This window comes from Chiloscyllium plagiosum, chromosome 12 (assembly GCF_004010195.1).
Source record: "Chiloscyllium plagiosum isolate BGI_BamShark_2017 chromosome 12, ASM401019v2, whole genome shotgun sequence".
NCBI classification, from domain to species: Eukaryota; Metazoa; Chordata; class Chondrichthyes; order Orectolobiformes; family Hemiscylliidae; genus Chiloscyllium; species Chiloscyllium plagiosum.
The window spans coordinates 77,890,652-77,911,251 of record NC_057721.1 but is presented as its reverse complement, the minus strand read 5'-3'; the positions used below and the strand labels follow the sequence as shown (position 1 = coordinate 77,911,251).

Below are 20,600 nucleotides of genomic sequence, written 5' to 3'. Positions count from 1 at the left end.
ACCATGATCACATTGAATGGTGGAGCAGACTCAAAGGGATGAATGGCCTCCTCCTGCTCTTATTTTCTCTGTTTCTAATGCTAATCATCTCCAGTCCCTCAATTAGATTGATTATTCATCTTGTGCCTTCAAGACAGTGCAAGCCTCGTGAACAACTGAAATTTTTTTCCCTCAAAACACGATGGGCCTACAATTGGAGCTTTGAAGACCAACATTGGTACTCTTCAGTGATGAGTGTCAAGTGAAATGGAACTTGGGAGGTTAGGTACAGATCAGCTATGGCTTAATTAAACTTAATCAGTCTGAGATTGAGGAACAGAATGGGCTCCTCTGTTTTCTAACAGTCCTTTTCATCCTCAGTCCCATGAACATAGACCATAAGATGCAGGAGCAGAATGAGACCACTTATTCCATCGAGTCTGCTCCACTATTTCATACTTTCATAGTAATAGAAGCAGGAGTAGGCTATTTGGTCCATCGAGCCTGCTCCACCATTCATTAAGATCATGGCTGTTTGATGTTTGAAGTTGTAGGTCTCGTCCTGATCCAAAACCCATCTGAAGGTTGTATGAGGATTGCCAACCATTCATCGTCTCAGCTCCTCCTACCTGCATTATCCTTAATTGCCCCATCATGCAAAAACTCATCCGACTGTGTTTGAATATATTTAATGAAGCTGCCTCTACCGCCTCCTTCGGCAGAGAATTCCATAGATTCACTACACTCTGGGAAAAGCAGATCCTCCTCATCTCTGTCCTTTGATTGTGGCTGATACGTTTCTCAACCTTATTCTCCTGCCCTTCTCCCCATAACGTTTGACCCCCGTATTAATTAAGAACCTGTGGTTGATTTGTGGTATCCATATTGCTGTACTGCACGTGAGCTGTTGGTTATTTTGGTTTGTTATCACACCTTCACTCGCAAAGACTTGAGTTGGACCCGCTGTAGCATCTGTCACAGTTCCACATCTCAAAACTTAGCTGACCTCATTTCTCTTGTCTTGTCCAGCAGTGCTGTCCTGTCAGATGTTGAACAGCTCTCGGTTGTCGCTTTGGTTACTGTTTCCTGAGGCAACAGACTGACGGTGAGTGACCTCAATATACAAAGATGTGATTCATTTTCCTTCCCAGAGAAAAGGACCAAGTTGCCTTCGTATTTGAATATTTAGCAAAGTGTTGCTTTTCAAAACTTATCTCAGCATAGGATATGCAAGACAAGATGCCATTGTTGATTTTTTTGCAGTGACAGAGAAGTAGATGGTGGAGTGGTAATGTTATTAGACTAGCAACCCAGAACCCCAGCATAATATCTGAGGAAAGGGGTTCCATGGTGGATGTTTGAAATTCAATTTGGAATTTAAATAAAACCAATCCAATTCTGGTTAATGTTGATTGTTAATTTTTTTTTTAAAAAAAAGCATCTGGTTCGTTTTAGAGGAAGGAAATCTGCTACTTTTATCTGGTCTGGCCTACGTGTGACTCCAGTCACACAGCAGCATGGTTGACTCTTAACTGTCGTCTGGGATGGTCAATGAACGCTGGACAAGCCAGTGACCACCTACACCTCATGAACAAATAATTTTTTTTTAAAAAGGGATTCTCAGTAAAAACGGAAAGGACTGTGGATGCTGTAAATCAGAAACAGAAATCAGAAACAGATGGAGCTCAGTTCTGCCCCGAAACATTAACTCTGATTTCTCTCCACTGATGCTATCAGGCCTGCTGAGGTTTTCCAGCAGGTTCTGTTGTTGTAAGGGCTTCTCAGTGTTTGCTGAAAATGTGTTGCTGGAAAAGCGCAGCAGGCCAGGCAGCATCCAAGGAGCAGGAGATCGACGTTTTGGGCATGAGCCCTTCTTCAGGAATAGCCCTTCTCAGTGTTTGGTCAGGCCAAGCATTTGGCAATCAATCCTCTGAGGGGGTGGGATTTTATATATGTTACCCCCAACCCAGGTGGTGAGAATGGCTTCCTATCCTTTATCTTTTAATAGGATAACCAATAGGCGCATGAACATGGTCAAACCAGCTGACCCAACTGTTACATTGCCTTTGACATAATGTTTGGCATGAGCAGGCAGGAGGGATTAAAGCAGTTCTTTTCTTTTAGCATTAGAATTCGGTTTTATTGTCACATGTACTCGAGTACAGGAGTACAGGATTCCAGTGTAAGGTTATAGTGTCATCATTCACATTTCCATCTTTGATACAAACGTGCCTACGTACAAAATCCTCAGTATAAGCTGGAAAAATAAATAAATAAAGTTTCAGGTTCAGTGTTACAGTCTTTCCAAGGAAAAGAGAGAAAAAAACCCAGAATAAAACAGATGGAGCAGGTGGTTCCACACGAGGCTCGAGACTAGGAGTCTGCGCTGCCCCTTACCTCGAGGCCGGGAGTCTGCACTGGGCCTCCATCTCGAGGCCGGGAGTCCACACTGGGCCTCACCTTGAGTCATAGAGATGTACAGCATGGAAACAGACCCTTCGGTCCAACCCGTCCATACCAACCAAATATCCCAACCCAATCTCGTCCCACCTGCCAGCACCCGGCCCATATCCCTCCAAACCCTTCCTATTCATATACCTATCCAAATTGCAATTGTACCAGCCTCCAGCACATCCTCTGGCAGCTCATTCCATACACGTACCATCCACTGCGTGTAAAAGTTGCCCCTTAGGTCTCTTTTACATCTTTACCCTCTCACCCTAAACCTATGCCCTTTATTTCTGGATTCCCCGACCCAGGGAAAAGACTTTGCCTATTTATCCTATCCATGTCCACTACACCTCCAATTTTGGTGTCATCTGCAAACTTACTAACTGTACTTCTTATGCTCGCATCCAAATCATTTATGTAAATGACAAAAAGTAGAGGGCCCAGCACTGATCCTTGTGGCACTCCACTAGTCACAGGCCTCCAGTCTGTTAAACAACCCTCCACCATCACCCTCTGTCTTCTACCTTTGAGCCAGTTCTGTAGCTCTCTCTATATCTCTGTCTTTGTGTTTCTGTCTCTCTCTCTCTCTCTCTCTCTCTCTGTCTCTCTCTCTGTGTCTCTCTCTCTGTGTCTACTTTCAGTGTTTTGCTCAATTCCACACTGACACGTTTTACCGAGGTGGAGATCCAGCAGTATGCCCTCCTTCAGCAAGTGGTCTCTCTGTGAGGGATAGCATCTTAAGGGAAAACCCTCAGAGAGGTAATGATAGAGGCCAACTGGGGAATCTGGAGTAGTATTTCATCTCTGAATCTCAAAGCTTCCTGTGCTCACAGCTGACTGGTGTCTTTCAGAAACTGAAGGTCTAAACTGTACAACCCTCAAGGGGATAAAGCTAAAGTCGCCATTATCCCAAAGGATTACTCTCTCATCAGAGACCACTCATGACACATTTAACCAGAGGGTCGCCACATCTTGGGGCAAGGTTGAGAAGGTGGGATGGTGACGTCAGCTGGTACAGGAATCGAACCCACAGTGTGTGTGGGACCACTCTGCATTGTAGACCAGCCAAATGAGCTAACCGACCCCTACAAGGTTTTACTGAGCAGCATCACTGTCAAACACTTTGACGCTTTGGATCCTCAATTTTAACAGAGGTGTTAGCCAGAAAACCGCCCACATGGTTAAAAAAGAAGAAATCGAACAAACAATTTAATGTAGGACACAAAATAAATCCCTGGCCATCCTGCTGTAAGTGCAGCTCATCTTCTCTACTGCCCTGGGAGTGTCAACCTAGAACATTTACCCCAGTCTCTGGACTGGGGCTCACATATATACATAGCCTTCTCACTCAGAAGCATTATTCTAACCCACTAAACTAGACCACAGATTGAGTCTATTCAGCCCATCATCTCCATTCTGGCTGAGTAAACTGGCCGCCCATTCTAACCTATTTACCTTCACCCAGTCCATAGGAGAAAGTGAGGACTGCAGATGCTGGAGATCAGAGTCAAGAGGGTGTTTCTGGAAAAGCACAGCAGGTCAGGCAGCATCTGAGGAGCAGGAGAATCGACATTTTTGGCCTAAGCACTTCATCAGGAAGGGCTTTGCTGATGAAGTGCTTATGCCTGAAATATCAACTCTCCTGCTCCTCGGATGCTGCCTGACCTGCTCTGCTTTTCCAGCACCACACTCTGGACCCAGTCCATGGCCTTATCTGCCCCAAAGCACTGGAACATATATGGGTTTCTTTTTAAATTATTTAAGGGATACAAGTCGTTCTGCTATAACGCAATAGCTATGTTGCTCTGTGACGTCTCGCTGTCGAGAATTGTGCTGTAGACGGTTGCTACAGGAAATCACTATACCCGATCAGCAAAAGTTTGCACTATCCAAATAATAACCACAATTCATTAATCGTGTTACAGCCAATTCATTTTGAGGAAACGCATGTTATACCAGAACAACCTGTACTGCCTCAAACACCAAACCAGGCAGCACGTTCCAGCCACCTACCACCCTCCTGTGTGAAAAGGTTTTCCCAGAGCTCCATCTCATCCTTCTGACAATCACCTTTAAACCTGAGCTGTCTGGCAAATGACCTTCCTGCTAAAGGACAATGGGTCTTCTCTATCCATGACCCTCATTAATTCGGACACCTCGATCTAAGTCACACTTCAGCATCCTGTGTCCTCAGATAAACAGCCCCCACCCTCTCCAATCTTTCTCATAGCTGTAATTATCAAGGCCTGGCAACATTCTTGTAAGGCTCCTCTCTACCCTTTGGAGCGACTATGTTCTTGTATTGTGATGACCAGAATTGTGTGCAAAGTTCCAGCTGTGTCCTAAGCAGCATCTTCTAGTTCTATCCCTGCTTTTGTATTCAATACACACCTAATGAAGAAAAGTGTCCCAAGTGCCTTCTACCATGCTATATTTACATGTTCAAGCACCTCCATGGACTTCAAGGTCTCTCACTTCCTCTACCCCTCAAAATACCTTCCCAATTATTGTGCATTATCTGCCTTTGCCAAACATTTGGGGCAACACAGTGGCTCAGTGGGTAGCCCTTCTGCCCAACAGTACCAGGGACTCGGGTTCAATTCCACCCTCAGGTGAATGTTTGTGTGGAGTTTGCACATTCTGCGTGGATTTCCTCCCACAGTCAAAGATGTGCAGGTTAGATGGATTGGCCATGCTGCACTACCCCATCGTGTCCAGGAATGTGTGGGTTAGGTGGATTAGCAATGGGGATTGCAGGGTTATAGGGTAGGGGGTGGAGGAGGGGTCTCTGGGTGAGATGCTCTTCAGTGGGTTGGTTTGGACTCAATGGGCTGAGTGGCCTACTTCCAAACTGTCGGGATTCTGTGTAGCTTCACAGTTCTCTGGATTGAATTCCTTTTGCCACTGTTTCATCCACGCAACCAAGATATTGATATCATCCTGCAGTCGATAGATGTCCTCTTTCTGATCAACTAAACAGCTGTCTTTCAAGCGTTTTGCACATTTCCCCAGTCCGGCCTCCCACATTTAAGTCCAAATCATTAGTATATACCCAAAGAGCAAGGGACCCAGCACTGAGCCCCGTGAAACACCGTTGGAAACCACTTTCCATTTGCAAAAACATCCATCAACCTTTGTCTGCTGTCATTGAGCCAAGTTTGGATTAACTCACCACATTCCCCTGTGTACCACTGACTTTAATTTTTCTGTCCAAACTGTCACGTGAGACTTTGATACGTATCTCACTAAAGTCCATGTAAAAATACACACTTTGTTGCCCTCATCAATTCTCCTTTGATGCTTCCTCAAAAAAATTCAGTTAAGGTAGTAAATCATAACTTTCCTTTCACAAAAAATCTGCGCTGACTATCCCTGATTAACCCATATCTCTCCAAGTGACAGTTAATTAAATCTTTTAATAGTCCCAGTAATTCATCCACCGCTAATTTCTGATTGACCGGCCAATGATAATTTGGCCAATTTCTCTCGTTCTTTTTGTGCTAAGCTCTGCATTCCTGCCACATCCGGTAGTGAATGGGGGGGGGAAGAGAGAGACAATTAAACAACATACTGGAGGAGGAGACTGCAGAAATATCGCCATCCTCAACGATGGAAGAGCCCGACAATTCGGTGCAAAAGATAAGATTGAAGCATTTGCAGCAGTCTTCAGGAAGAAGTACCAAGTGGATGATCCATCTTGGCCTCTTCGAGTGATCCCAACCAGAACTGATGCCAGTCTTCAGCCAATTTGATTCATTCCGTGTGATATGATCAGCCATGATCATATTGAATGGCGGTGCAGGCTCGAAGGGCTGAATGGCCTACTCCTGCACCTATTGTCTATATCAAGAAACAGTTGGAGGCACTGGATACTGCAAAGGTTATGAGCCCTCACACCATTGTGGCAATAGTATTGAAGAGCTGTGCTCCAGAATTTGCCTGGCCAAGCTCTTCCAGTATCGTTCCAACACTGGCATCTACCCAACAGTGTGGAAAATAGGTCAGGTGTGTCCTGTATACAAAAGGTAGGACAAATCCAACCCAGCCAGTTGCTACCCCATCAGTCTACTCTTGATCATCAATGAAGTGATGGAAGATGTTATTGACTATTTCCTGTGGTGGGAATCTCTGGAACAATGATCTTAAAATTAGAGGCCAGCTGTTCAGTGGGGGTCAAGTTTCTTAACTCAATAAATATTGGATGTCTGGAACTGTGTCCTTCAGAAAGGTGTTGAGGCTGGGTGTCAATTTGAAAATCTCAACTTTTAAAAGGAACCAGGTCAGCATTTATTGCCCATCCCTAATTGCCTAGAACAAGTTCTGTTACTATGGTCGAGATTAGAGTGGTGCTGGAAAAGCACAGCAGGTCAGGCAGCATCTGAGGAGCAGGAGAATCAACGTCTCAGGCAAAAGCCCTTCATCAGGTATGTCCTGCTCCTTGGATGCTGCCTGACCTGCTGTGCTTTTCCAGCACCACTCTAATCTTGACTCTGATCTCCAGCATCTGCAGTCCTCACTTTTGCCTCTGTTACTATGGTGTTGAGTAGTGAAGAGGTAACCACGTTGCTGTAGGTCTGGAGTCGCATGTAGGCCGCACCAGGTTAGGATGGCAGAAGTGAGCCAGATAAATCTTTCTTAAAGATGAAGGTTATAGAGTTAAATAAAACAAAGAACTGCAGATGCTGGAAATCCGAAACAAAAACAGAAGTTACTGGAGAAACCTGAGTCTGACCGTATCTGTGGAGAGAAAGAAGGATCGCTGGAATCAATGAATTTCACTCTGCTCTCCCTCCACCAGACCTGCAAAGTAAAATGGTTGTCACTCTGCTAACTTGTGTTAAAAATTGAGTACAAAGTTCACCATTGGCCACAGTGGGATTAAAACCTATGCCCTACCAGTACATTGGCTTGGGGTACCGTATGACTAGTCTAGTGATACTACCACTACACTATTCCCTCCCTCCTGGGTTAGTTAAGGTTTTGGAAGATTATGGAACCAGGGCAGTTAGATTGTGTTGAGATCCAGATCAGCCATGGTCTGATAGTGTGGCCAGATTTGTTCAAGGAACTGAACAGCTCCCCTTCTGATCTGTTGACATTAAGCCTGAGAAAGATATATTTTTAAAAAGCAAAGGTATAAAGGGATATGGGCCAAAGGCAGATATATGGAATTAGGCCACAGATCAGCCACATTCTCACTGAATGATGGAGTGGGCTCGAGGGGCTGAATGGCCTACTCCTGTTCCTGTGTTATGTTCCTTTGGGCTGAGGTTTGCTGTTCACGGAATCTCACCCCCCGCTGTGAAACAGAGGTTTCTGTTTTAACCCCCTCCCACACAGCCCCTGGTCCTATGTGTTGCAATCTGCCGCAATGATCTGTGATCTTCCAGAGCATCCAGTCGGTTCGAGATGGACAATGCCTCTTTATGTTGTTTGTGGTTAGAGAGGCAACTGAGGGGGTGGGGGTGGGGAGGGGGCGGTGGGGTTCGGAGGAGGCTGGGAAGTGTGGATTCTGATGCTGTTTAAAATAGCATTCAACGAGACAGCAATTACGCCAAGCGAGCAGCCAAGTGTTCAAGCCAGAACAAAGAGACAATTCATCGCAGCCACAGAATAGCAAACTTTGTATTACTCTTCATTAGTGATGGCCTGAGCCACTTACTGAAGGTTCTTTTATCAATGCTCCCACCGTTAAAGTTCACCAGGAAAGAAAAGCTTTCTCTTTTCAAGAGTTGTGTTTCTTTTAATGAAGTTAAGGGAAGCGTTGAAACGGCCAGTCAGAACAGCTTTCTGCTCAATGCATCATCAGCAACACCTTTGCCAAAGTAAGATTCAACATAGATCATCTGCTTCCTTACTACCCTCAGCCTCCAAGACCCCAACTCCCTTCAAAGTGCGCCCTCTACTGTTCCTGTGTCCAATAGCAGCTGACGTTATGGGTTCTGAAGAGTCCGAGAGGTTGGGGGTAATTTTGTACTAAGAATAAACAGCAGCTGTTGGAATTGGAGAAACTGCCTCACAAAAATTACCTCACCTTAAGGGCAAAAGGCTGTTTGTATTATTCTGGGACTAATTCTAAATCCGAGCACGAGGGTATAACGTTAGCGTCTTAAATCACGGCTCTCTTCAACCCCCATGTTTGTGTCAGTCCTAAAGCCAGCACATTTTTAAAAAAAATCTTTTTTTCGTGTTCTACCTAAAGGTGTAACCAAGTGACACCAAAGTCTATGGTTCCTTGCCTTTGAAAATAAAATAGGCGCATATCCTGGACTAATTACAGCTCAGTAACTGAGAGTTTGAGCTACAGGGAGAGGCTGAATAGGCTGAGACTGTTTTCCCTGGAGTATCGGAAGCTGAGGGGTGATCTTATAGAGGTTATAAATTATGAGGGGCATGGATAGGATAAATTGACAAGGCCATTTCCCTGAGGTGGGGGCGTCCAGAACTAGAGGGCGTAGGTTTAGGTGAGAGGGGAAAGATAGAAAAGGGGCCCAAGGGGCACCTTTTTCACGCAGAGGGTGGTGCGTGTATGGAATGAGCTGCCAGAGGAAGTGGTGGAGGCTGGTACAATTACAACGTTTATAATCTGCAATGGATGGGTATGTGAATAAGAAGGGATTAGCGGGATAAGAGCCAATTGCTGGCAAATGAGACTAGATTAATTTAGGATATCTGGTTAGCATGGAGGAGTTGGACTGAAGGGTCTGTTTCCGTGCTGTACATCTGTATGACTATGATTCTATTTATGGTGCTGTGGTCATGCCACTGTACTAGTTAATCTGTGAACCATTGGCTAATGTTCTCGGGTCATGGATTTTACTCCCACTGCGGCAGATTGTGAAATTTGACTTCAGTAAAATTCTGGAATTTTCTATCTTCATTTGGCAGGAGAAATTGAAAAGGCTGTTTAAAAAGAAACACCTGTGCTCCTTCAGCTTTACAAGTCGAAGGATAATGTGCAAAAGCAAAACGAAGTAAACAAGGAAGTGCGGATGCTGGAAATCAGCAGGAATAAAAACCCCAGAAATTGCTGGGAAAAGTCAGCAGGCTTGGCAGCGTCAGTGGAGAGAAAGCAGAGTTTGATTTGATTTTGATTTACTATTCAATCCAAAAATGTGCAAGTTAGGTGAATTGGCCACGCTAAATTGCCTGCAGTGTTAGGTGAAGGGGTAAATGTAGGGGAAGGGGTATGGGTGGGTTACACTTCAGCGGGTCGGTGTGGACTTGTTGGGCCAAAGGGCCTGTTTCCACGCTGTACGTAATCTAATCTAATCTAATCTATTGTCACATGTATCTAAGTGAAGTGAAAAATGTTGTTTTGCATGCAGTGTAGGCAGATCATCACGTACAATAGACAATAGGTGCAGGAGTAGGCCATTCTGCCCTTCGAGCCTGCACCATCATTCAATATGATCATGGCGGATCATCCTCAATCAATATCCTGATCCTGCCTTATCTCCACAACCCTTGATTCCACTATCCTTGAGAGCTCTATCCAACTCTTTCTTAAACGAATCCAGAGACTGGGCCTCCACTGCCCTCTGGGGCAGAGCATTGCACACAGCCACCATTCTCTGGGGAAGAAGTTTCTCCTCATCTCTGTCTTAAGTGGCCTACCCCTTATTTTTAAGCTGTGTCCTCTGGTCTGGGACTCGCCCATCAGCGGAAACCTGTTTCCTGCCACCAGAGTGTCCAATCCTTTAATAATTAGATTACAAATTAGATTAGATTACATTACAGTATGGAAACAGGCCCTTTGGCCCAACAAGTCCACACCGACCCGCCGAAGCGCAACCCACCCATACCCCTACACCCAACACTACGGGCAATTTAGCATGGCCAATTCACCTGACCTGCACATCTTTGGACTGTGGTCTTTGGACTGTGGGAGGAAACCGGAACACCCGGAGGAAACCCACGCAGACACGGGGAGAATGTGCAAACTCCACACAGTCAGTCGCCTGAGGCGGGAATTGAACCCAGGTCTCTGGCGCTGTGAGGCAACAGTGCTAACCACTGTGCCACCGTGCCGCCCACGTCTCAATACGTCTTATACGTCTCAAACAGATCATAGGGTGACAGAACCAAGTGAGGATTACAGAGTTACAGCTGCAAAGTAGGTGCACAAAAAACAATATCAACATTACATTTGAAATTTGAGCAGTCCATTAGAAGGCTCATGACAGTGGGGAAGAAGCTATGCTTGAACCTGTTGTTGTGTGGTTACAGGTCTGGTTAGAGTAGATACAGAGGATCTGTGGCACTTGTGAATGGGTGGCACGGTGGCACAGTGGTTAGCATTGCTGCCTCACAGCGCCAGAGACCTGGGTTCAATTCCTGCCTCAGGCAACTCTCTGTGTGGAGTTTGCATATTCTCCCCGTGTCTGCGTGGGTTTCCTCCGGGTGCTCCGGTTTCCTCCCACAATCCAAAAATGTGCAGGTTAGGTGAATTGGCCATGCTAAATTGCCAGTAGTGTTAGGTGAAGGGGTAAATGTAGGGGAAGGGGTCTGGGTGGGTTGTGCTTCGGCGGGTCGGTGTGGACTTGTTGGGCCGAAGGGCCTGTTTCCACACTGTAAGTAATCTAATCTAGTAATGGTACACCCTGGTTTAATCAAAATAAGCAAAGGTGATAGGAGGGGGAAAACCATCTTCCTTATTTCGCGAGTGACAAAGATTTGCAAGGCACTCCCTGAGATTGTGGTTGAGGCAGGTTCAATCAGCACATTCAACTGGTAAAGACACTTACTTGAAGCAATATGCAGGGTTACAGGGAGAAAGCAGGAGTCTCCTCCTGACTCCTCAAAGCTTGTCCACCATCTCCTCGGCACAATACTCCCCACTTGACTGGATGGATGCAGCTCCACCAACACTCAAGGCACCATCCAGGACAAAGCAGCCGCTTGATTGGCAAACATTCCCTCCACCACTGACGCTCAGTAGCTACAATGTGTACTATCCGCAAGATTCACTGCAGAAATTCACTAAAGATCCCACAATGCTGCTGGGGAGGGAATTCCAGGATTGTGACCCCAGTGACACTGAACAAACGGCAATATATTTCCAAGTCAGGACAGTGAGTGGCTTGGAGGGGAACTTGCAGGTGGTAGTGTCCCCAAGTGTCTGCTGCCCATGTCCTTCTAGATAATAAAGGTCACAGGTTTGGAAGGTGCAATCTAAGGAGCTTTGATGAATTTATGTATTGCATCCTGCAGATGCTATACCCACTGCTGCTACTGAGTGTCGATGGTGAAGGGAATGACTCTTTGTGGATGTGGTCCCAATCAAGCAGACTGCTTTGTCCTGGATGCTGTCAAACTTTTTGCTTGCATTACCATTGCATGAATGAGCCTAGATGGGCCAAATGGATTTTCTCACCACCAATTATCTTGTACATGCTGTGCATGACCCTTGTCACCCCACCACACTCCATCAGTCCACCATTCACTGGAGAGCTCCTAGAACAGTCCTTTGCCCTTTGAACAGTGGAAAATACAATTCCGACAAATATAAAGAAATTTAACTTGTAATTTTAATTTGCACGGAATTTTATCACTTGGCTTTTTTGTGTTGATTTAGCATTTAATGAATCAGAACTGAAAATGTGTTGCTGGAAAAGCGCAGCAGGTCAGGCAGCATCCAGGGAACAGGAGAATCAACGTTTTGGGCATAAGCCCTTCTTCAGGAATCCTTATGCCCGAAACGTCAATTCTCCTGTTCCCTGGATGCTGCCTGACCTGCTGCGCTTTTCCAGCAACACATTTTCAGCTCTGATCTCCAGCATCTGCAGACCTCACTTTCTCCCCATTTAATGAATCAGCACAGTATTTAAAGATGACATTGAAAGCAATCTTTTAAAGGTAAAAATATTATTTGAATGTACGTTACTTATACACATGATGTGTTACTCATAAATGTTGACTTTATATATATTCTTGATGTGATGACTTCAAGTTATTTACAATACAGAAGGAGGCCATTTGGCCCATTGTGTCAATTCTAGCTCTTGATGAAGTAATCCAGTCAGCCACATTTTCCCACTCTGTCACTGTAACCCTGCAATTTTATTTCTCACAAGTGCCTATTCAATTTTCTTTTCAAAGTCATTGAGAGGGATGATTTGTGGATGAAACACACAGGTTAATCAGTTAGTGAATCTCGACATTCTGCATGGACAATAATCTTCTCAGTTCCCTGCTAGCATTCAGATCTCGGGCCAGGGGCTAATGATTGGGAAGGAACTTTCCAGACCAATTTCTGTGCAGAAACCTTTGAAGTCCTAGCTGCCAATCATCTTTAATTAAACATGTAGTGGTAGGAATAATTGGATTGAACAATAATGTACAGATGCTCACTTTACACAGGTTCCAAGTTTCTGTTCTTGCTTTGTACACGCACATTTAATTTATATCTGGAATACAATCTTCATATCCGGACAAAGTTTGGATGTGTTCTGTCATCTGCAACTGGAACCCTCACTACTTCTGAGGGCTTGTAGTTCGCTTACAAACTAGGCACTGTTGTGTAGCCCCTTCAGGCATTCTTCCCCCAGTATGTGCTTCACCCCAACTGTACCCTGACCCCAATTACATTGTGCTCTACATCATGGCCTCTCCTCACTGACCCAAGCAATGCCTGTCACCTATCCATTATCCTTCATCCTTTTGTGGGATTTGGGCATCACATCCTTGGTTGCCCTTAAACTGAACGGCCATTTCAGAGGGCAGTTAAGAGTCACTTGTATTGCTGGAGATTTGGAGTCATACGTAGGCCAGATTGGAAGATTTCCCTCCCTAAGGGGCACTATGAGGCTCAACTTCTTTGAGTTTGTTTCCCCTTAGATGAGAATATGCTAACAGTTATAAACATGTCTTCGCTGAGTGGATTTGTATGCAGAGAAAGGACAGTTCGCATTCTCAGAAATATATGATTCCTCCATCCTTTCACTATCTTTGAATCTTCTCATGACAAAAGCATAAGATGGTGAGTTAGTCTGATTGTACCCAGCTGCAAAATGACTGTGCAAGTGTTAAAGTCAATCCCGACTTCAGGACCTTGAGCTTTTCAGTATGTAAATTGTCGCCCTAGCCTGACTGTTCTGGTGAGAATCGAGGATTCCATGTGCCCACCTGAAGTGTGGGGCATTCTCTATCTTGGCCAATGTTCCTCTCCAATTTTAAGACCATCAGAGAAGCACAAATGCTTGCGGATGCTAACGATTACTGCCTGCCACATTTTACATATGAAGTAATTTGCAGCAATCACAGCAGGCCCCTTCGGCAGCACCTTCCAAACCTGTGACCTCCACAACCTGAAAGGACAGGCAGTGAGATGGATAGGAGCACCACCAGCTGCAAGTTCCCTCTCCAAGCCTCCTTGAACGGAACTATAATCTCTGAACCATTCACTACCTCCTGGTCAAGAGCAGGGCCGGGGATAGGAAGGGTACATAAGGTTCAGAGACTGGCACTCAGACTGTAGGGGGCCTGTTGTAGTCAGACTGGAGGTCCATGCTATGGCCCTTGATTTCCGTCCTTGTCCCTCTCAATATATCAAGGATGGGCAACAATCTCCGGCCTGATTGGTGATGCTAGATTGGTAAGTGCAACCATAACATATCCCATTCAAAAATTCACAAGAAATAAGACTTAGATGTTGTAGCTTCACCCCTTTGGAGAAGCATGTGGGTCTTTTAGTGGGACAGCTGATCAGAAACTCCTTATCTGTGCACATGGTCACACTTAACAACGAAGGTTTGCATCTAGCTGTTGACCAAGGAGTTCATGTGAGGCAACATCACCACCCACTGGCCAATACTCAGTACTGCATGATCAATTTAATCATGGTCTCAATGGGAGCCTTCCATGGTTTCAAGTCAAAGAGATGGCACAAGCCTGCTGAATACTTCCTACCTGCTTTTGAAGTGGGTGCTGTGATCCTCTGGAGATTTGATATTGCCTCAGCCTATTCCCTCACCACAGCAAATGTGATGAAAAGTCTGTTCAGAGCTGAAGTTAAAAGCAGGGCTCAATAACCTGAGAGACTCCTCAATGTTTAAAGGTTCAGGGACTTTTGGGTTATCATCAGCCTGTCACTAATTCTGTTGGTGAAGATTAGATGCCCATCCAAGTCAGCATTGTTTGCAGAGTCTTATAAGCAGCACACTTCCTTGCCCTGCCCCACACACTTTCCCCAAATGAAAATGGGCTCTTTGAAACGGAGTAAGGTGTAATTCTTGGGTAGAAAAATCTCAACATTCAATCCAACAGGGACTTAACACAGGCAGGTGAGAAGGGAGGTGGGTTGGCAATTTAAACATTGTAATGGAACCACCTCCCCCACCCCAACCATTGGCCAGCCCACTCATGCAATTTGGAAGCCTCCTCCCCATCCAAAGATCACTCACCCTCCCCAGACTCGGAAATCAGAGGGTCCCAACCCCATCTGGCCCTGCCCCTTCCCTGTCCTGCAAGACATGGAGTCTGTAGATGAAGCTGGGCCAACACTACACTGTTAGAATCCAACACACCTCTCCCTCTCCCACAACCTCAGGTCTATAAAACCCACTGCCCTTCAGGGCTCCTGTGGCATCGTGGTAGTGTCCCAACCTCTGAGCCAGAAGAACCCAGTTCAATTCCCACCTACTCTAGAGGCATCCCTGAACAAGTTGATTAGAAGGTATCAGTGTTGATGAGAAAGCCTTGAAGCCCACTATTGACAATCAAAGGAGCTTACTCTCATGACTGTCCCTGCAAAGACAAATTGGGAGAGGTGGCACCATGGAGAAGGTAAAGTTCACAGCATCAAATTTGAGAAGGCATGAGAATGGGAAGGAGAGTTCAGGCATGTTAAGGAAGTGCAGCAATTCCTCCCCACTGGCAACACCCTGCAAACTGCAGTGACACGGTGAGATAATTCATCCCTTATGTTTTCTGGACCAGGCTGAGTGAGAGATGGATGTTGGCCAGAGTCTGAGTAATATGAGATTTGATGGTGTGGTGAGTGTAGCATGTTACGGAGGTGACTTTGAGTTCCTGTGGGGGATGTGATGGTGTAATGGTGCTAAATGAGTAATCCAGCACCCAGATTAATGTTCTGAATATATGGGTTGAAATCCCACTAAATTCCAACTTTTTTTTTAATTTGTGAAGTCTGATTTCAGTTAAAATCTGGAACTTTAAAAGAAGCTGGCCCTAATAGTAACCATGTCAATAGTTTAAAAAAATAACCTATTGTTCACTAATGCCTTCTGTTTTCTGACTTCAATGTGGCTGACTGTTAACTGCCCTCTGGTCAATTAAAGATGGTCAATAAATGCTGGCCTAGCCAGTAATGCCTACATCTTTTGGGCAAATTAATAAAAACTCTTCAACATTTGGGCGTTCCCCACATTGCAGATGTGCTGTTGTAGGCTAATGGATGGGCTATCAACAACCCCATTGTGGTTGCACCGACCAGGATAGTGAAAGCCAAGAATAGAAGGTATTTTCCTAGTCTCGCAATTCCATTATTCCTATGACTGGATGGAAAAATATCTCTAGTCTTTGAACAGAGATATGTAAGGTTTACTTCCAGCTGTTGATGCTGATAAATGCCCAAATGAACTGAAGTGTGATGATTCCCCAGTGGAGCAGGAATGAGGAAGAAAATTCTCTCCTGAAAAATGGACACAGGACCCAACCACATTTCTCTCGGTAAAACAGTGTGGTGGGGAGCAGGAGACCCTACTAGGTCTGTCTTTGAAGTATATCAGTTCAGCGTCTTCCTTTCATTCACCTAACTAGACTATTTAGCAATGTTGAGGAAAAGTATAGTATTGGGACATTGAACTTGATGTACTGATCCTACATATTTTGGACCAGCCCTCCAACCAATCCACTGAATGTTTCCTTTTGAAGTTTTATATTTCACTTGGTAGGCCAGGACTAGAATGTTGCTGAAAAGTAAGACATGTTCGTCTTGCTCGCATCAGGACAAATGCAAGAGTGCCAAACTTCCAATGGTCAAAACAATTTGCACCAATGAGTAAACGGTACAGATTGGTTGGCAGTTAGACTCTGGCTGGGATATTGCATAGAGAAAGCCACATGAACTATAAAGTTTCCTCCTGTGGCATAAATTGTCATCACTGTTTGAAATTTGGCATTCTTGCATTTGTCCTGATGAGTGTAGAATGAAAAATCATTGGCATCATGTTTTCCTTTTACAGCAATATTCAAATTTATATTTCAGTCCTTAACATCAGTGAATATTTATTCATAAAGCACTTGATGATGAAAGAATGACATTAGGCAGGTTTGAAGCTCTTTGTTTCTTTGTTAGTTTTACTAACAGTCATGAACAGTTCATCCCAGCTACTTCATCCTTCCCTAAACACCTTTGGCTCACTATTGTAGCACCCAAGTGGCTCAAGGTTCCAGAGATTCTACTTAGATCCAGTTGTAGGTAGCATTACTGTGAAGAAGTGCTTATTGACTTTGTCCTTGAACAGTGTGTAACCTTGTCTCAAAACTAGTTAAGTCGCACCTAAGGCAAGAGAACCAAGCTAACATTTCAGGTTAATGACCTGCCATCAGAACTCTCTTTAGGCTGTTCCAGAACAATTTACAGTCAATGAAACGTTACTTTGATGTATTGTTGCTGGAAGAAAACGGAGCAGTCGAATTGTACACCAGAAACTCCCACAAACAACAATGTGATAACCTCTCTTTTTCAGTGACCGTTGTTGAGACGTGGATATTAACCACGAGGAACTTTGTTCCTCTGCTGCAATAATGGGACCTTTTAACCTACCTGAGAGTGGAAGGCGAGTTTACATCTTCTCTGAGAGGTGTACCATTCCTGACACATCCTGAGCAAATTTCTGAGGTGTTAGCCTACACACTCTGTTTGAGTCTCAGAGCTGGAACAAGGATATAGAATCAGAGACTTGCTATAAGCTGAACCAAGGTTGGCACCCAAGTCCTGAGTCAAGATTAGAGTGCCGCTGGAAAAGCACAGTGGGTCAGGCAGCATCCGAGGAGAAGGAACATTTTCCTGCTCCTCGGAGGCTGCCTGACCTGCTGTGCTTTTCTAGCATCACTCTAATCTTGACTCTGATCTCCAGCATCTGCAGTCCTCACTTTTACCCAAGTCCTGAGCTTGTTCTGATGAACGTGGACTGCACCCTCTCTCAAACTAATATCAGTTTTATGAGGGTGAGTGCCCTGAAAATAAACACAGGACTTTAGATGAGGTCTGACGAAAACACACACACACACACCATTGTCTTTAATGTAAAGTTTCCTACCTGTGCATTTGATTTTTAGCAATCTGTACATAGGCATTTAAATCCCTTTCTCCCACACAACTCCCTGTTTCTGATTGGAAGGGAAATATTCTTACATGATGAAACAAAAGTAGGAACTGTGGATACTGGAAATTTAAAGCAAAAACAGGGATTGCTGGAGAAATGCAGGTCTGTGGAGAGAATGAGAGTTAACGTTTTGAGTCCAGTGACCCTTTCTCGAAAATGTTCCGATTTGTCAACCTTACACTTCCCACCAGCCCAATAAAATCCAGCTGCCATAGCTTTCCCCAGTCATTACACCAGTCTCCTATCTCTTTGAAACTAGGAGCAGATGCAAGCCTTATGGCCCTGCAAACCTGCTCTGCCATTCGGTGGGACCCTATATCTGCATGCTATATTTCTGCATCCTCCGCATGACCCCTTTCATGCCTCTAGAAACCTGTCTGTCACTTGCTTGAATATATTCAGTGGCTTGGCCTGCTCAGCTTTCTGTGGCAGAGAATTCCACAGGTTCAATGCCCTTGGAGTGAAGAAACATTTCCTCATCTCCATCCTAAATGATCTACCCCACATCCTGAGACTGTGTCCTCTGCTTCTAGACTCCTCAGCTGGGGAAAGCATCCTCCCTGTATTTAGTCCGTCTAGTCCTGTTGGAATTTTAGACATTCCAATAAGACCCCCTCTTATCCTTCGAAACTCTGGTTTGACTGCACTTGTATTCGTTCATCTCAATCCTTTGTAATTTACTGTTGCCAATACAAGAATGGATTGGACAGATTAGACTAATATCCACTGGAGTTTAGAGGGCTTCAGTGAAACATAACATGTATATTTTTTGATCTTTTCATGGGAAGTGGGCATCACTGGCTAAGCCAGCATTTATTTCTCACTCCTAATTGCCCAGAGGGCAGTTAAGAGTCAACCAAGTTGTTGTGGGTCTGGAGCCACATGTAGGCCAGATCAGGTAAGGATGGCCTGAGGGATTTCCACAGGGTGGATGTGGAGATGATGTTCCCTCTGATGGGGGAGCCTTGAAATAGGAAGTGTTTAAAAAATAAAGTGTTTCCCATTTGGGACAGAAGTGAGTCGCTTTTTTTTTCTGAGGTTCCTGAGTCTTTCAAGCCCTCATCCTTCAAAAATGGTGGAAGCAGAGTCTTTGAATAGATTTTTCTTTTATATGCAGAGCAAAAGGTTTCAGGGACTAGGCGAGAGAGTTTGCAATCAGCTATCAGATATGAAGGTTGGTTGAGTATTCAGGAGTTTTACATGAAAATCTATTCAAGGGATGTGGGCAGACCAGCTTTTATTACCCATCTCAAATTACACAGAGAGTAGGTAAGAGTCAACCACATTGCTATGGGTCTCGAGTCACGTGGTAAGGATGATAGGATTCCTTCCATAAAGAACATGAGTGAACCAGATGGGCTTTTACAACGTGTACCATCTACAAGATGCATTGCAGAAATTCACCAAGACCCTTTGACAGAGCCTTCCAAATCCATAACTACTATCACCGAGAAGGACGAGGGCAGCAGAGACATCGAAATACAACCAACCCACCTGCAAGTTCCCCTCCAAGCCGCTCATTGTTCTGACATGGAACTATATCACTTTTCCTTCAGTGTCATTGGATCAAAATTCTGGCATGCCCTCTCTAATGGCATTATAGGTCAACCTGCAGAAGATAGTCCAAAAAGGCAGCTCCCCACTCTCTTCTGAAGGATGGCTAGGGACCAGGAATCCGTGCTGGCTCAGCCAGCAATGCCCACATCCCATGAGTGAATTTAAAAATGAGAGCAACAGTGGTCATCGTTAGGCTAGCTTTTTAGTGAATTCAAATTCCACCCACTTCTCTGGTGGGAATCAAACCCATGTCCCCAGAATCTTCAGGGATTCCTGAAGAAGGGCTCATGCCCGAAACGTCGATTCTCCTGCTCCTTGGATGCTGCCTGACCTGCTGCACTTTTCCAGCAACACATTTTCAGCTCCCCAGAATCTTAGCCTAGGCCATTGGGTTACTGGCCAAGTGACATTATCACTGCCTCCCTGAGCTTGGTGAGGGTAGTAGGGAACATTAATGTAGAGACTTAACTGACGAGTTACAGGTTTTTGTAAGATTGGCTATAGCCAATGGAAATAGTATTGCCAGTTAGTTAATGTTCTTTTTTGCCTTTTTATTCTTCATCTCCATTGGTGTTGGGTCCCTTGTATATGCATCAATGTTCCCCAGTGCATAGAATCACATACTTTGTACTGCAGAGAGAAACAGACCTTTCTGCCCATCTGGACCATGCCAGCCCATTCAACCCCTTCACTTAATCCTTCGATGTCTACTAATTTCCCTTTCTCCCTCATGTGTTCATCTAACGTCCCCTTCATTGAATACAGAATGCTTGCAAAGAGGAAACGTAGAGAGAGGAGTTGTAAAGAGACCCAGTTTTACGACATTGAACCCAGTTCTCTGAAAGAATACAATCAGAAAGCTAGGAGAAAGTGAGGACTGCAGATGCTGGAGATCAGAGCTTAAAAATGTGTTGCTGGAAAAGCGCAGCAGGTCAGGCAGCATCAAAGGAGCAGGAGAATCGACGTTTCGGGCATAAGCCCTTCTTCAGGAATGAGGAGGGTGTGCCAAGCAGGCTAAGATAAAAGATAGGGAGGAGGGACTTGGGGGAGGGGTATTGGGAATACAATAGGTGGAAGGAGGTTAAGGTGAGGGTGATAGGCCGGCGAGGGGGTGGAGGCGGAGAAATGCAAAACTTGCGCCCACACCTCCCCCCTCACTTCCCTCCACGACCCCAAGGGATCCTTCCATATCCGTCAGAAATTCACCTGCACCTCCACACACATCATTTACTGCATCCGCTGCACCCGATGTGGCCTCCT

General features: G+C 45.0%; 1 long non-coding RNA gene across 9 annotated transcripts in view; it reads left to right on the top strand.

The window, feature by feature from the left end:
- The window catches only part of LOC122555422, a 324,887-nt gene that overhangs the window by 180,600 nt on the left and 123,687 nt on the right, over positions 1-20,600 (top strand). For 8 of the 9 annotated variants that reach the window (XR_006313267.1, XR_006313270.1, XR_006313266.1 and 5 more), the window contains one exon: positions 1,012-1,084. This is a non-coding gene — a long non-coding RNA (uncharacterized LOC122555422). Of the gene's footprint in view, positions 1-1,008; positions 1,085-20,600 lie in introns of all 9 variants that reach the window. The other variant, XR_006313264.1, reaches the window with a different exon arrangement.